Genomic DNA, 18937 nt, shown 5'->3' with positions numbered 1-18937 from the left:
AGATCCATAACAAATTTCCAAAATATGAAGACCTAAACATCACCCCCATAACTAAACCGATGGTGGACAAACTCCAAACATGGTCAACGCTCCCTCTCAATCTAATAAGACGCATTAATATTTTCAAAATGATCTACCTCCCAAAATTTCTATATTGCTTTAGGGCCACCCCAGTTTATCTCCCCAAAAAGTTATTCGTGAAAATTGAATCCGCTTTATCCTCATTTATATGGCAGAATTCCCAACCAGGGATAGCCAAGGCATCCTTACAATCCTCTAAACAAAAAGGAGGTCTAGCCCACCCAAATTTGTACAATTACTGTATCACTTCCCAACTTACATATATCTATGAATGGCTGCACTCCGACCCTCAGACCCCATCCACTGCTCTTCTGTCATCTTTCCATGTACCGTCTGTTACAGCTAATGATGTGCTGCATAGGGCACTTAACTCCAGGTGTTCCAGGTTCTCCCCTGTGGATGTGGGTTTGCTGGCAAGGAGAGAGGGGGAAAAAATGCTCTCAAACACCACTCCAGGGAGGTCCCCACAAACCCCGCTCTCGGATAATCTTAGTCTTCCTGAGCTCTATGGGCACCCAGTCTCCCAATGGTGGACCCGGCTGCACATTACACATCTTTCTCATATAATTCAGAGGAATGTATTTGAATCCTTTGAAAGTCTAAGGAGTAGGTAGTCATGCAATTTATCACAAGTTCTTTTACAAATATCTGCTCCTCCGGCGTGCCATCCAGGCTCAGTTTGGCTCCCTGACCATAGAGCTCAAGGAATCTCCAATGGAGGATCTATTATCCTACCCTGATATTACTAAACTGGTCACAACATTCTATAGACTCTCCAGAGCAGGGGTGGACCCATTTCAAAATTCATATGCAAAATGGCAAAGGTTGAGACCCGAGTTAACAGAGGAGGGTTGGGAGGAGGCTACAGAAGTCTGTTTTCAGGCTATCATAAGCACAGCAGATCAATATGTTCAATTTAAATTTATACATCATCTGCACTATACCCCAGCTAGATTGGCACGTATGGGCTTGAGAGTTATGGCAACCTGTGCTAGATGTACCTTTGATAACGCTAATGTTTATCACATATTTTGGAGTTGTCCAGGTCTAGACTCTTACTGGAAGGACCTGTTCAATTTCTTTGAAGACCAACTTGCCCTGCTTTTACCCCGGACTCCAGAGGTGGGACTACTGGGCATCCTGAATGACTTAATACACAAAGCATCTGCTCGGATTTTACTCTTATTACTCTTATTACTCTTTTACTCTTTACTCGTACCATCTTATTCTATGCACGTAAAGTGATTTTGTTGAACTGGAAAGAGAGTGACCCCCCAAAAACCCAATCTTTGTATGTCATTATTAATGGGGAACTTCCCAAATTCAAAATTATATATAAGAATAGAGCTTGTCTTAAACAATTCAATAAAGTGTGGCAACTGTGGTTTGATGTCTCCGGCTCCTTCTGGGGGGCAGTCCTATCCTTGCAACTATCCTAGTTGGGGCTGCTGGGGGTTGGGCTGGGCCTGGCGGCAGCTGGTATGAGCTGTATGATATTAACAGGAAGTATAGATTAAAAAGACAACCGATGTATTAATAAAATGCATTGATGATGAGTATTATGGTACTTTGACATAAACAGTGGGACGGTGATGTGTATGCATGTTGTGTGTATGCTTGGTATGTTTGTCTTGTCTTTTGTTCCGTTTCTGTTGTTTTTCAATTACTTTATCTCTGAAGTACCCTTTTGGAGGAGTCGAGTAGCATTCTTGCCCTTGCTGCCACAATTCTGGTAGAGGGAACTGTATGACAATGTTCAGGAAGGTAGGGTATAGTTACTTGTACCAACTTATACAGTACTCCGTATAGAAGCATAAAGGGTATATAACACAGTCTGTATGTATTAACCAGTTCCCGACCAGCGCACGCCGATGTACGTCGGCAGAATGGCACGGGCAGGCAAATGGGCGTACATGTACGTCCCTTTAAATTTGCCACCCTTCCATCACGAGCGCGCCACTGGCGGCGCGCTCGCATGCTGGTCGGGACCCCCACGAGTCCGGTCACGGGTCCTGCGGACTCGATCACCGTGATCATACCCACGATCGTCTCACGGGGCGGCTGAATGAGGAAATGCCATTGTAAACGGCATCTCCCCGTTCTGCCTAGCAACTAGTGACGCTGATCTCTGCTCCATGTGATTGGAGCAGAGATCAGTGTTCACTAAATTAAAGCCCAGCCCCCCACAGTTAGTAACACGCCCCTAGGAACACTTAACCCCTACACTGCCACCCACTGGTTAACCCCTTCACTGCCAGTGTCATTTACACAGGAATCAGTGCATTTATATAGCACTGATTACTGTATAAATGACAATGGTCCCAAAAATGTGTCAAAAATGTCCGATGTGTCCGCCATAATGTCACAATCACAATAAAAATCGCTGATCGCCGACATTACTAGTAAAAAAATAATAATAATAAAAATGCTATAAAACTATCCACTATTTTGTATATGCTATAACTTTTGTGCAAACCAATTAATAATCGCTAATTGTGATTTTTTTTTACCAAAAATATGTAGAAGAATACGTATCGGCCTAAACTGAGGGAAAAAAGTTTTTTTATATATTTTTGGGGAATATTTATTATAGCAAAAAGTAAAAAATAATGCATTTTTTTCAGAATTGTCGCTCTATTTTTGTTCATAGCGCAAAAAATAAAAACTGTAGGTGATCAAATACCACCAAAAGAAAGCTCTATTTGTGGAAAAAAAAAGGATGCCAATTTTGCTTTGGAGCCACGTGCGCAATTGTCAGTTAAAGCGACGCAGTTCCGAATCGCAAAAAGGGGCCTGGTCCTTTGGCTGCAAATTGGTCCGGGGCTGAAGTGGTTAAGTAATGACAAAATTATCGCCAAATATACAGGCTCATAGCAGAAATTTGAATATTGCTCTGGTCCATAAGGGGGTAAACAAGTGTGATAGCCAAAGTGGTTATGCAAAGAAATATGAAAAATATAAGTAATGCGCTCACAATCTTTCCAGGGTAACAGGCACGTGTAGTGTAAAGAGTCCGCTCCATGGATAACAGTCCATGATGTGGCCGTTGTGGGGCAGAATTTGTGGCAGGCAGAAATACAGGGAATAAAAAATGTAGCAATACAGCGCCACCTAGTTTATCCCTCATAGCCCTTGTACACACGGTCGGAGATTCCGTCGGAATGTTTCCTATCGGAGCATTTTGTTGGATATTCCGACTGTGTGTGGTCTCCATCGGACTGTTTCCATCGGAATATCCGTCGGACCAACTTTTCCAACTTGCCGGAAATATTTTCAGACAAAATGCTCCAATCGGACATACTCCGATCATGTGTAGCCTACTCCGACGGACAAGGTGCCACGCATGCTCAGATCAAATTCCTAGACTAAAGCTATTGGCTACTAGCCTGAACGTAGTCCCGTCCTAACGAAATAATGTCATCACGTTATGCACAATCGGATTTTCCGACAACTTAGTCCAACCGCGTGTATGCAACATCACTTCCGGACCTCTTACGGAATTAATCCATCGGAATAACTCAGACGGATTTGGTCGTCGGAATCTCCGACCGTGTGTACAAGGGCAGAGATTCCAATGGAATGTGTCCGATCGGACCGATTTGTCGGATATTCCGACTGTGTGTGGTCTGCATCAGACTGTTTCCATCGGAGTATCCGACGGACCAAGTTTTCCAACTTGTTGGTAAAATTTTCCAACAAAATGCTCTGATCGGGCATACTCCGAACATGTGTAGAGAATTCCGATCGGACAAAGTGCCACGCATTCTCAGATCAAATTCCTACACCAAAGCTATTGGCTACAAGTGTGAACGTAGTCCTGTCGTAACGAAATAACGTCATCACGTCGGATTTTCCGACAACTTTGTCCGACCGTGTGTATACAACAGTTTCGGACAAAATCCTCCAGACAAAATCCGACGGACAAAATCTGACGGATTTGGTTGTCGGAATCTCTGACCGCGCGTACAAAGATTCCGTCGGAATGTTTCCTATCGGAGCATTTTGTCGGATATTCTGACTGTGTGTGGTATGCATCGGACTGTTTACGACGGAATATCCGTCGGACCAACTTTTCCAACTTGCCGGAAATATTTTCCGACAAAATGCTCCGATCGGACATACTGCGATCATGTGTAGCCTACTCCGACGGACAAGGTGCCACGCATGCTCAGATCAAATTCCTAGACCAAAGCTATTGGCTACTAGCCTGAACGTAGTCCCGTAGTAACGAAATAACGTCATCACGTTATGTACAATCGGATTTTCCGACAATTTAGTCCGACCGTGTGTATGCAACATCACTTCCGGATCTCTTCCGGAAATTAATCCGTCGGAATAACTCCGACGGATTTGGTCGTCGGAATCTCCGACCGTGTGTACAAGGGCTTATAAGTGAAATTTCAAGTGAAAAGTGAATAAGAAATTAGCTTCAACTTAATGTGAGATATACGCAATGAAAAGATGAATTAAAAGGAAAGCTGCGCTACGAATTTCTCAAAAAAAAAACATGAATAGTTAATCCATGTAATGTGTATAATAGAAAGACTACTCCAGCGAAAACAAATTAAATTAAAACAATAATAAGCTGAGTAGATATATGAACAAAAATAAATGAATAAATAAAACGTCCAGAAAAAATGCTAACAATGTAACTAAACCAGTGCATCAAAAATCAATATTATATAGTCCACACTATAAGTTAAAGAAGGTTCTTCAGCCCTCCAAAGTGATATCCCACATGCCACCCATGAAGATGTGCCAGAGTACAGCAGAGAAGATCCTCCACCAATAAAAATACCTGCCGCTTACCAGCTGGCTAGATCTCTTGTTTAGGGAGATCTAGTGTGCCTTTGGCTTATCCCCCAGCAAGTGTCTCTATATCGGGATGACAGGACGTTTCCCAATGCTCCACTCAGAGTAACAGCAGAATACTCTCCGATATTCAAAATAACAAGAAGTCGTTAAACTTTCCAACTTTTTCCCGCAGGCATCCGCAGCGTAACTGTTGTATGCTCATTTCCCATATAAAAATAGAATAGCTACCATAGCGTAATTCTGTAAAACCGTTTAATGAATAAAACAAGCGACAATAATGCACTTACACTTTGCCATATATAAAAGCATGTTGAATAGCCTATTTAAGCCAGCCGGCTCTCAATCGGTGCCCGTTGCTTCCCGGGACAAGCGTGGAATAACGGTGACGTCAGCACACCGCTCCTCCCTACGCCGTTTCGTTAAAGGTGACGTCTTCCAGGGGCACGGAGCTCCCTGTATCTCTGCCCAAAGCAGGTTCTGCTCCACGGCGGCCACATCACAGACTGTTATCCCTAGAGATAACATAAAGACAGAATCGGGTATTTAGACCAGCTGGACGGGACCATTTTTCATCTTCTCTTGAAAGCTCCAGTTGCCATATTGGTTTACAAAAATGTGAGGCATTAAAGGAACTCCTATTGACTCATTAGTGTAACCAATGGGTGGTCAGTAGCATCGCATCATAAACAAAATTGGAACTCCAGCCAAATATTTTTAAGTTTCATTATGAGTTTTGCTTTCTGTGCGCTCATTGCTGTTTAGTTTGCTCATTGCTGTTTAGTTTGCTTCTGAAGATATTTCTTCTTCTATACCTTCTAAGCCCTTGTACACACAGTCGGAGATTCCGACGGAATGTTTCCTATCGGACCGTTTTGTCGGATATTCCGACTGTGTGTGGTCTGCATCGGACTGTTTCCATCGGAATATCCGACGGACCAACTTGCCGGTAAAATTTTCCGACAAAATGCTCCTATCGGACATACTCCGATCATGTGTAGCCTACTCCGACAGACAAAGGGCCACACATGCTCAGATCAAATTCCTAGACCAAAGCTATTGGCTACTAGCCTGAACGTAGTCCCATCCTAACGAAATAATGTCATCACGTTATGTACAATCGGATTTTCCGACAACTTTGTCCGACCGTGTGTATGCAACATCACTTCTGGATCTCTTCCGGAATTAATCCGACGGATTTGGTTGTCGGAATCTCCGACCGTGTGAACAAGGGCTTATAGGTGAAATTTCGAGTGAAAAGTGAATAAGAAATTAGCTGCAACTTAATGTGAGATACACACAATGAAAAGATGAATTAAAAGGAAAGCTGCGCTACGAATTTCTCAAAAAAAAAAAAAAACATGAATAGTTATGAATGAATAAATAATGAATAGTTATGAATGAATAAAACAAGCGACAATAATGCACTTACACTTTTCCATATATAAAAGCATGTTGTATAGCCTATTCAGGCCAGCCGGCTCTCAATCGCTGCCCGTTGCTTCCCGGGACATACGTGGAATAACGGTGATGTCAGCACACCCCTCCTCCCTACGCCGTTTCGTTAAAGGTGACGTCTTCCAGGGGCACGGAGCTCCCTGTATCTCTGCCCAAAGCAGGTTCTGCTCCACGGCGGCCACATCACAGACTCAGGTATTTAGACCAGCTGGACGGGACCATTTTTCATCTTCTCTTGAAAGCTCCAGTTGCCATATTGGTTTACAAAAATGTGAGGCATTAAAGGAACTCCTATAATGCATAAAAATAAAGGGAACAAAAATAGACCAGTAAAAACAGGGGAAAAAATGTATTCTATGTACAGAGTTTGCTAATTAGAGGTGTCATATCCATCAGAAGCCATGGTCAGAGCGATATTCTAATGCCCTGTACACACGGTCGGAAATTTCCAATGGAATCTGATCATGTGTGGGCTCTATCAGACTTTTTCCATTGGAAATTCAGACGGACAAAATTTGAGAGCAGGATCTTAAAATTTCCGCCCAAAAAAATCCAATCTGACTTTTTCCAATCGTTTGTAGAGAATTCCGATCAGACAAAGTGCCACGCATGCTCATATCAAGTTACGAGACCAAAGCTATTGGCTTCTAGCCTCAACGTAGTCCCGTCGTAACGAACAAACGTCATCACGTTTCCCGAACGATCGGATTTTCCCACAACTTTGTCCAACCGTGTGTATGCAACACCAGTTAAGGACAAAATCCCACGGATTTTGTGGTTGGAATGTCGGACCGTGTGTACAGGGCATAAGACTTTAATTGGCCGTTAGTATAATTAACTTACATACAACTAAACCAATATTACATTGTATGACATAAAGATCTTGACTGGACTGGACTGTTTCTGTTTTTTTTGTTTTCTTTGTTTTACTCTTTTCTTCAGTTCAGTCTCTTGTATTTGAAAATAACTCATCTGTCTTTATAATGTCCTCTTTAGACACAAAGTTTTGTATATATGATTCAAAATACTTAATAAAGAAATATTAAACTTAAAACAGTGTAAAAAAAGATTAAACCAATTTCAGTGGATTTTATTTAGTTTATAATTGTACCAAATTATATTGAAATGACTCTCAAGTCACAAAGGTGTTATAAATTATATCTTAAGAGACCTTTAATGAGACTTTTAGCTTTGTGTTCCTACAATACAGAAGACGGCCCCTCAGGACTGCCGACATCTTATATAAGAATGAAACTCTAGCTGGTACAAATGTCTTTTTGTATAATCTGCAGGCAGACCGTATCTGTTTTCTTTTGAATAATTCCCCAGAAAGATAATTGTATTCCTGTTCAATTAAAATACATTTATACAGATGAAAAAATAATAATAATATGAGGAATATGACAGAAATTACGTCTTTTACTCTTGTGGGTCTATCAGACAATCCACAGACCATGAATGTACTTTTTGTGATCTTCCTTCTCATCTATCTGATGACTCTGATCACTAATGTTCTTATTTTTTTATTGGTCTTTACTGACTACAATCTGCACAACCCAATGTATTTTTTTCTTGCCAACTTGGCATTTCTGGACATGTCCTATTCATCAGTGACGGCACCAAGGATGCTCTTTGATTTGGTCACAAAAAGCCGATTAATATCTATTCCTGCCTGTATAGCCCAAACTTTTTTCTACCTCTGCTTTGCTTGCTCGGAAATTTTCTTGCTCTCAGTCATGTCCTACGACTGATACATTGCCATCTGCTACCCCCTACATTACAAACTAATTATGTCTTTGAAGGTCTGCTCTTGTATGGCCTCTCTGTCTTGGGTTGCAGGATGGTCTCTCTTTCTGGTTTATATTTTATTTTTGCTCAGGTTGTCCTTCTGCAGAGCAGCTTCCATCCACAGCTTCTTTTGTGACCTTCCACACTTATTTCAAATTACATGCACTGACCCCTTCATAAACATTATGGTCGTATTTGTAGCAGGCGGAGGTCTTGGATTGGGAGCCTTTCTTTTGACCTTTATTCCCTATGTCTTTATTTTCAGGACCATCCTCAGAATCCGTAGCAAGACCGGAAAGATGAAAGCCTTCTCCACCTGCACATCACACCTCACCGTGGTCTTCATCTTTTTTGGCTCCATCATTTTTATTTACTTTGTTCCCTCCTCCAGCAATATGTTCAATTTAAACAAACTGTTTTCAGTCACATCTGCCCTCATTAACCCATTGCTGAATCCTCTGATCTACAGCCTGAGGAACAAGGACCTTATGGAGGCACTTATAAGGCTTTTTTATCACTTAAGGTTAATCCAGGCATCAGTCTGAAAAAAAAAAAAATATGTGACCATTGACACTTTTGTGTTTCTGTTTGGTTAGGATTTTTAGTAATGCCTAATACAGGGAAATATGGAAATATCTCCTAAAACGTGCAGGTTTAGGAGATATGAAGGGGAACTCTCCTAGATTGTAAGCTCTAACGAGCAGGGCCCTCTGATCCTCCCTGTCTTGAATTGTATTGTATTGTAATGTCTGCCCTAACATTGTAAAGTGCTGCGTAAACTGTCGGCGCTATATAAATGCTGTATTATAATAATAATAATAATACAGGTATGTTTAAAGTGGTTATAAAGGGTTTACAACCATTTTAATATACAAACAGCAAGACGGACAACGCATAGAACAAACATGTATACATATAAGTGCTAGGAGATGTCCTGATATTTTCCAATGATTTAGTATGAGGGACCTCTGTAGGGGTTGGTTCTTCTCCTCTTTTCTATCTCCCCAGACTTAACCTGATATACACCTATCTCTCATAGACTTGCATGGGGCCATCCTGATTGGCGAAACTATCTACCCCTCTTCTACATCCGGGCATATCTCATCCAGGATTGGACACTTTCCCCATCCCCTAGATTTAGCATAAATCAGCCCCTCAGCACCTCATCTATTGGGGAGAAAATGAATTATTCCAGGTCATAACCTTCTCCCGGAATGGGGCATTATTTATGCAAGGTCATATCCTGGGCCAATTGTTCATTCCTTCAGTGTCATGATTAATAGCTCCCTACATACATTATTCTTTAAACCCTTTAAACCCCTCCTATCCCCCCATTCCCTCCTAGTGCCTTATCTTTCAACCACCTTTTTGCTGTGCCTTAATTTTTGTAGAATTAGTAAGCAGTAAATCATTTTCCATTATCCTACTTTCCCTCACATAGATTACTTTGTCACCCTTCTAATCTATTCTCCCTTCCTTATAACATCCCCTCAGTGTTTAATTCTCTCTTGCCATGTACCCATTGATACCCTTTATGGTGGACAACCCATTTTTTCCAACCATGGTGTCCACAACTTTAAAAAAACACCAAAGTTCCTTCTTCTAGTGTATACCACTTTTTCCCCTCCATATAGTATCATCCATCACCTTTATCCATTCTTCACACGTGGGGGGATCTTACCGATTGCCAGTTCTGGGCTATTAACTTTCGTGCCTGAAATAGGCCCCTTATCGCTGCTATTTTAACTTTTTCCGAAATCTTCCTGTCTTCTATTTTTCCCAACAAGCACATCTCCTCCCCCGGTTTAAGCATGGTCCCAAAAGTATTGTTAATAACTTCCACTATTCCTGTCCAGTACCTAAATCATTTTGGGCACTTCCACATCATATGTATCAAAATCCCCAGTTTCATGACACCTTGGACATTTAGCGTCCACTCTATAACCAAATCCCAAAACTTTTTTTTAGGGGTATAATAAAAAAAAAATAGCTGTGACATTTTTTTGTGCAGGGACCACGCTGAGACCAGGGCACTACCTTCTAATATCTTTCTCCGCTTCTAATATCTTTCTGTGCTTCTGTTAAAATTGTCCGTTCCTGGACAGATGGCCATTTTTCTGCATATCTAAGGAGAGTGTGCCTGGAAGTGGATTTAACGAAGGTCCTTCAAAAGGCCTGGTCTAGATAATTACTTTGGCCCATGTAGTCTGCGATAAGGCATTTAATTTAGGCGTTGTTCTTTCTCACAATATAGATTTAAGCCTGGTAAATAACAGAGCATTCCCTGTGGCACACGCACATGTTCGGCCCGTCCTAACATTCCTGCACTTCAGAAGAAGATGCTGGTAAATCAATGAATTTCTCACAGTACTTGAAAACCTTGTTCCAATAGATGTCTACATATGAATATAGAGGAACCATAAAAAAATAAATAATTTCATACCACTAAGCCTTGTTACTTATTTAAATATATATATATATATACACAAAATATTTACGGTTGCTAATGAAGATTACACATAAACTCTGCATAAGGCAACAGATGCTAACAATAACTTGCAGTTGTATTTAACCCTTTTATGACTAATGCCGCGTACACACGAGCGGATTGTATGGCGTACTTAGTCCGTGATACAATCCGACGGACAATCCATCGTAGTTTCCACTGAACGGACTTGACCACACACGGATACACAAACAGTCCGTCGAAAGCTTGCGCGATGACGTGTACAGCACGTACGATGGGACTAGAAATACCCTGTTTCCCCTAAAATAAGACCTAGTGTGATTGTCGGTGATAGCTGCAATAAAAGCCCTACCCCCCAAATAAACCCTAGTTAAAGTCCTTGCAGGTCTTCTTTTCAGGGTAGGGCTTATTTTTGAGGAAACAGAGTAGGGCTTATTTGGGTGGTAGGACTTATATTGCAGCCAACACCGACAATCACGCTAGGTCTTATTTTAGGGGAAACAGGGTAGGAAGTCCAAGACACAGCAAAGCACCCTTCCGCCGTGTAAATCCTTTCTGGGCATGCGCCATTCTTAGTCCGTCTAACTAGCATACTGACGACCGTATTGTCCGCTGAAACCAAAGTACGACGGACCGATTTTTGGAAAAACCGAAATTCTTAGTACTCCGGACTGCACGCGGAAAAAGTCCGCTGAAGCCCACACACGAGCGGATTGTCCGCTGAAATGTGTTTCAACGGACTAAGTACGTCAAACAGTTCGACCGTGTGTACGCGGCATAAGAGTGTTGTTTATGGCGCAAAAAATAAAAACTGTAGAGGTGATCAAATACCACCAAAAGAAATCTCTTTTTGTGGGGAAGAAAGGACGTCAATTTTGTTTGGGAGTCACGCCGCACGACCGCGCAATTGTCAGTTAAAGCGACGCAGTGCCGAAATCGCAAAAAGTGGTCTGGTCTTTGGCCAGCAAAATGGTCCGGGGGCTGAAGTGGTTAACCTCACAATAACTTTGTGACTATTTTGCCTGCCTATTAATTTTATACATTTTCTATGGGAACCTCCACCAAAATTGAGATGGTTGGTTTCATCCCGGTGACCACTGGGAGGTGGAAAATATGTGTTTTATTTTTGTCTAGGAATAATTCAATTGACCTTTTGAATTCTGACCTTTTTTTTTTCCTCCAGAATTATTTTATTAAATTCTAATTATAGCACTATTTTCAGTTGAAAAATACAAATTAAATTTTTGTTAAATATTTAGTCAATTCAAATATAAATTGTACTTGTCAACAGAAAAATGTAAATTGTTTGCAAACATATTTATTAAAAATAGAAGTAAATATATTAAAAGAGTCATTTAAACTGGACAAAATGTGTTGTATAATTTGAGAATTGCTCTAGTGAATTACACCCACTAGAAAGATTTTTCCATCATTTCTTGTCTCACATGACAACACTTTATTTATAACATAAATTAAATTTAATTTGAATTTAATTTAAGTTGAAAATTCATTATAAGATGCACTTGTTGTTATTTATTTAAACTTAGTGAACATAGCGCAGGTTATTACCTAGAATGATTTTTCTTCCTTTTTAATTTGTCAATAAAATAAAATAACTACAAGAATGTGTACGTATTAATATACAAAAGGGATGAGGAGGAAGAGGCGCTACAAACGCCAATGGTGTAGCACTGTTTATTATATGCACTGCCGAAAAATGTGTTAGTTATCATTTCATTCTTTTTCTTTTTAGTTTTAGTTTTCAGGTCATTCGTTATGATCACAATTCGTAAATTTGTAAATTAAAAAATTAGCAAATTTGAAAATCCGTAAATTTGAAAATTTGAAAAACTGAAAGTAAGAAAGAAAATCAGAAAATTTGAAATAATAACTAACTAATTAATAATAACTAACTATTAAATTATAGGTATTGGAATTTCCTTTCAAATTTGGCTGTTAGTGAACATAACAAATATGAATTTATCCGAAGTTACGAATTATCCAAAATAACAAATGCTGCATCTAAACAAATAGAATGGAACAAATTAATAATAAATAATAATAATATTAAAAATGTTTTTTATTATTATTATAGGAAGAAAAATCATTCTAGGTAATAACCTGTGCTATGTTCACTAAGTTTAAACAAATAACAGCAAGTACATCTTATAAAGAATTTTTAACTTAAACTTAAACTCCTGTTGTCATGTGAGACAAGAAATGATGGGAAAATCTTTCTTATTATTATTATTGTTATTTATTATTATCATTCTGTTACGTTTAGATACGGTATTCATTATTTCAGATAATTCGTAACTTTGGATAAATTCGTATTTGATACGTTCACTAGTAGCCAAATTTGAAAGGAAATTCCAATACCTGTAATTTAATAGTTAGTAATAGTTAAGTCATTATTAGTTAGTTATTATTTCAGATTTAAGAATTTTGGGGTTTTCAGAATTTCGAATTTCATATTTGTTAAACGGGTTTTTGTTAATTTGGATGTTTTCGAATTAAAGAATTTGACAAAAATTTGTTTAAAAAAACAAATGCATAACTAAACGAATTGTATATGTCTATTAACCAGTTGCAGACTCTGGGCATACTAGACACGCCCAAAAAACATGTTTAGTATTCCCAGTCCCTCTGCATTGCAGTCAGGATCTCCCCTGTCCCTGTACACAGCAATTCAGCTTTGATTAATCACAGCTGCATTGCTGAGTACACGGAGATGGCTCCAGCTGTAAAAAAAAAAAAAAAAGCAGTCTGGTAATGTTTATCAACAACGTTGCTCAGAAAGTTACATTGAAGCATTGGGGGTTATTTACTAAAGGAAAATCCACTTTGCGCTGCAAGTGCACTTGGAAGTCACTGTAGATCCGAGGGGGACATGTGAGGAAAATTAAAAAAAACAGCATTTTAGCTTGCACATGATTGGATGATAAAATCAGCAGAGCTTCAACTCATTTGAGATCTTCCCCTCAGATTTCGAGCGACTGCACTTCCAAGTGCACTTGCAGTGCGAAGTGTATTTTCCTTTCGTAAATAAACCCCATTGCATCATTTGAAACTTTCTGTGTTTTTCATCTACAGATCAAAGAAATTAAATTCGATCTGCAAATGATGAAAGTTAAAGCAACCCGAAGTAAAAAATACATTCTAATTAAATGCCCCTTTGTTGAACCCCTTATTAACCCCTTAGTTTACTCTAATCAGCACTATTTAACTCTGTATTCTCCTTTTCCATTCAATTGTAATTTTCCTGGTAATTTTTTTTTCTATTTTTTTTAACTAATAGTTTTTTTTTTTCAGTTTTTGTTTGCTTTGTGTATTAAATATTTGTACATACAATATTTTTACATATATATATATATAAATGCATCACACTGAAAAAATTGCAAAATTTAAAAAAACATTTTTTTTTCTTATTTTGTAAATAACTTTGCAATGCTTTTGTACCCAAATCATAATTTAGGACAAATTACTAAACAAAGCACATGCTTTATGTGCAGTAACACAGTGTTTATGTTTAAACACTGCTCAAAAAAAGAAAAAAAATGCCCTTTGTTTAGTTTTATTACGTTTAATTGTTTAAGGATTGAAAAAAAAAATATTGTTGCCGGACAATATTCACAAAAAGAAAGCCTTATTTGTCCTTGTATTATGTTGCTATCTTAAAGCGGAGGTCCACCCTAAAGTGGAACTTCCGCTCATTGGAACCCTCCCCCCCTCCGGCGCCACAATTGGCACCTTTCAGGGGGGAGGGGGTTGCAGGTACCTGTACAGTACAGGTATCTGCACCCACTTCCGGCGTAGATTCTGCAGAAGGTACGCCCCTTTCCGCAGAATCTACGCCCCTTTCCGAAGGCCCCCCGCTGCCTGCTGGGAAACACGCGGATCCCAGAGACAGTGGGCACCATCCTTATTGCGCAGCACAACTCGCGCATGCTCAGTAGGGAACCGGGAAGTGAAGCCGAAAGGCTCCACTTCCTGATTCCCATACCCAAGATGGCGGCGGCAGCACCCGAGAGACGATCGAGAGATCGGCTTCAGGTGCCGACATCCCGGGCGCGCTGGGCGGGTAAGTGTCATTATTTTAAAAGTCAGCAGCTGCAGTATTTGTAGCTGCTGGCTTTTTTTTTTTTTTAAAAAGGCGGACTCCCGCTTTAACTGCTTGCTGACTGGCTCACGCTGATATACGTCGGCAGAATGGCACTGCTGGGCGAATCACTGTACCCGCATGGCGGCTCCTTTGGGCACGATCACCGCTGGCCACCCGCGATCGCGGGCACGAGAGCCACAACGGGGATTTGTGTGTGTAAACACACAAACCCCAGTTCTGAAAGGGGAGCAGAGACCGATCGCCTGTTCCTACTAAGTAGGAACAACAATCTGGCTCCTCCTCGAGTCAGTCCTATCCCCTCACAGTTAGAAACACACCTAGGGAACACATTTAATCCCTTGATCGCCCCCTAGTGGTAACCCTTTTACAGAAGTAGAAGGAGTGGGAAGCAGTGGGACAACCTCCACCCCTTACTTGCCCTCACATACCCACTCGCAATAACCAAATGGCTCAGATACACATTTTCCTGCAGTTTCTGTTTGTTTCCTATCTGTTCTGTCCCTTCCCTTACTCCTTCTCACGATATCTACCACACTATATACTGTACAAACTCTTGACTACACACCCCAGACATATGTGCACACCTAAGCTAAATTATGATAGAATATTCCCCTCAACCTAACCCCACTATCAATAACCAATGACACTGTGAGAAACTCACCTGGGACAGAGGCTTTTGGAGGGGACTGAATGCTAGCCCCTTGCTTCCGACTATGGGCCCTGGCATTTCAGGGAGCTACAAGCATTTAGGAAGATATTCTGATATGTAATGCAAAAGAACATTATTAAGGTGGCCACGATGGTCTCTGCCTGCTTGGGACTCAGTGGACAGATGTATGTAAAAGGAATGCAGATTAATGAGATCTGGAAAGCCCAAGTCTTTCAACCAATAGTTTATTGTGCTCATTAACACACCTTTGTCTCCTAGCAAACTATTGGGGGATGTGTTTATATTTATGTGTATTGTAAGTTGAGTGAGGAGACGGCAAGTCTACCCTGAAAGGTCATATATCATATAACTGGATAACTAGCTCATGCTAATTAGGTTTCTGGTTACAGGTGTATTGTTAGAGTAAAATGAGCAGGAGGGGGGAACCTCATCTTCAACTGCATATAAGACTGTATTTTTGTTCTAATAAACAGTCCATGTTCAGCAACCAAATGAGTATTGCCTTATTTTTTTGGGAGCGTTTGGAATATGTGATATCTATATTCAGACTGGGAGGAAGCAATATATGACCAAAGCACTCAAGCGGAGTGTGGGACGTTTTGTTACATATATATTGTATATTGTCTCATTTTGTTGTGTACTATTTGCTGGGTCGTTTGGGGTGTGGCTGTATTCCAATGTTCTATTGTGTCTGTCTGCCTTGGATATTACGGGATGTGTATGTAGATTAGCTGTGAGATTTGGTGGGGGCGAATTCCTCCAACAGCTCTTAATGCTGATTGGACAGTCTACCCCACCCAGAATGCAGAGGTAGGGGGAATGTCCAGAGTATTACCTGTGTTTTCAATAAACAGTCAACGTTCAGCAACCAAACGAGTATTGCCTTGTTTGTTGTTAGGAGTGGTTGGAATATCTGATACCTATATTCAGACTGGGAGGAAGCGGTATATGACGAAAGCACTCAAGCGGAGTATGGGACATTTTGTTACAGACACCCACACTTAAGTTAACACATGTGGAATGTGGCAGAACACAATAACCCTGGAGGAACCTATATGGAATCCCCACACGTGTAGTAAAAGCTTGTTACTAAGAATGGTGGACTCAACACCTAATGACCACTGGACACTACTCCTTAAATCTCTACAGAATCAGATCGCCCATCCCTAACACGAAATCCCCTATATCAACACGTCCAGCCCACCATTACTGATACAATGAGGGAAAGGTGGTGAAAAGTGTAATCAATACTAATCGTTTATTGTTAAGTAATTTGCAACGATAGTGGAGTGTGGACCCCCCCCCCTCCCCGACACAGTCTGATCCTGCATGGGGTGTCAGGAGAGGGAGGAGCAACACCCTCCAATCTATGTCTATTATTTCTGAGTGTTAACACTGTTCTTTCTTGCCCCCGGACTGTGGCATCTTTGGCTGGCCTGATTACCGGTGTTCCGCACCATCTCTGTGCAGGTATATATGCAAGTTTATGGATCAAGTGTGCATGTGGGTCTCTCCACATTGTATATTTGTCCTCCCCTTTCCTTAGACATTTCCAAACATGGCTGTTCTCTCTATTTATAGGTTACCATCATGGTTTTGCTCCTGATGAGTGATATAAAAGTCACGAAACGCGTAGAGTTGTCAACTTCCATGCTGTGCACACATCTTATAACAAAGAATGAACGTTCCATTTTGATTTATCCCTATTTTTGTTTTTGTTTATTCTTAGGTGATACTTTAGAGTGCCACATATCTATAGATAACTGGTATTTATTCAATGTGAAGATTCCTATGTATGTACTATCAAGTCCTTGTTGGAATGTACATTTTGATGAAATTCTATAATATTAATTTATGATTATGTGTAATAATAGGTGCAATACATGACTATTTGAATCTATTAAAATCAGTTTTTTATCTAATTGGATTTTCTAGCTTCCGTGTGCCTCATTTAAAGTCCCGCTCTGTTGCTCCCCTTTTTATTAGATATATTGAACCCGGGATGGAGGAGGGGTTTTGAACGGCTCCTACGTATACCTCATTTAAAGTCCCAAATACTGTTGCTCTCCTTTTTTTAACTGTTCTTTCCTGTTCTTTCACGATCAATATACAAATATGTCTTCAGATATATCACAAACGTTTGGCTTTCACGTTAACAAATTAAAATGTATGAGAGACATCCTTGTATCCCCCTCCCCCCCCCCCTTTCTTTCTGCATGTCAATATATGCTTTGTGAAAATCTTAATAAATAAATTAATAAATTCCAAAATACTTTTGGAATAAAAAAAAATGCCATAAATCTATTCCCTATTGTGTAGACAGTATAACTTTTGTGCAAACCAATCAATATACGCTTACTGCTTTTTTTTTTTTTTTTTTTACCAAAAATATGTACAAGAATACCTATTGGCCTAAACTGATGATGAAATTTGTTTTAAAAAAAAATATTTTTTGATATTTATTATAGCATAAAGTAAAAAATATTGTTTTAGTTAAAGCGATGCAGTGACGTATCGTGAAAAATGGCCTGGTCAGGAAGGGGGTAAATCCTGATGTGGTTAAGCAACGACAAAATTATCGCAGAATAAACAGGCTCATAGCAGAAGTTAGAAAAATGCTGTGGTCCATAATCGGTAAACAAGTGTGAGAGCCGAAGTGGTTAAGCAAAAAACATGCAAAATATAAATAATGCACTCGCGATCTTTCCAGGGTAACAGGCTTGTGTAGTGTAAAGAGTCCGCTCCAGGGCTGTGATCGTTGTGGAGCAGAATCTGTGGTGAGCAGAGATACAGGGAGCCGTGAAGATGCCAGGGAATCGCCCCCCCCCCCCGGTGACAGGAGCTGTCTTCCTGGCTCCCTGTATCTCTACCAAAAGCAGATTTTGCTCCACGGTGGCCAGAAACGAACTGCTATCTCTGGAGCTAACTTAACCAGTTCCCGACCAGCGCACGCCAATGTATGTCGGCAGAATGGCACAGGCAGGCAAATGGGCTTAACTGTACGTCCCTTTAAATTTGCCGCCGGCGTGCTCCCATGCTGGTCGGGACCCTCGTAAGTCCGGTCGCGGGACCCGCGTACTCGATCACCGCGGGCATACCCGCGATCGTCTCACGGGACGGCCGAATGAAGAAATGCCGTTGTAAACAGCATTTCTCCATTCTGCCTAGCAACTAGCGATGCTGATCTCTGCTCCATGTGATTGCGATTTTTTTTTACAAAAATAGTATAAGAATACGTATCGGCCTAAACTGAGGGAAAAATTTTTTTTTTATATATATTTTTGGGGGATATTTATTATAACAAAAAGTAAAAAAATAATGCATTTTTTTTTTCTTTATTTTTGTTTATAGAGCAAAAAATAAAAACAGCAGAGGTGATCAAATACCACCAAAAGAAAGCTCTATTTGTGGGGGAAAAAAAGGACGTCAATTTGGTTTGGGAGCCACGTCGCATGACCGCGCAATTTTCAGTTAAAGCAACGCAGTTCCCGAATCGCAAAAAGTGGTCTGGTCTTTGACCAGCAAAATGGTCCGGTCT

The 18937-nt window shown here is 40.3% G+C and overlaps 1 pseudogene; it reads left to right on the top strand.

Annotated features, from left to right (window-relative positions):
* Nucleotides 1-7630: 7630 nt before the first annotated feature.
* Nucleotides 7631-10892, top strand: LOC143958035 (olfactory receptor 5B12-like; annotated as a pseudogene).
* Nucleotides 10893-18937: the final 8045 nt, after the last annotated feature.

The sequence above is a fragment of the Lithobates pipiens genome, unplaced genomic scaffold (assembly GCF_037356315.1).
Source record: "Lithobates pipiens isolate NorthernLeopardFrog02 unplaced genomic scaffold, aLitPip1_a1.2 Scaffold_56, whole genome shotgun sequence".
Classification (NCBI taxonomy): Eukaryota; Metazoa; Chordata; class Amphibia; order Anura; family Ranidae; genus Lithobates; species Lithobates pipiens.
Note: the sequence above shows the minus strand (reverse complement) of the source record. Positions and strands in the feature narration are given on the sequence as shown.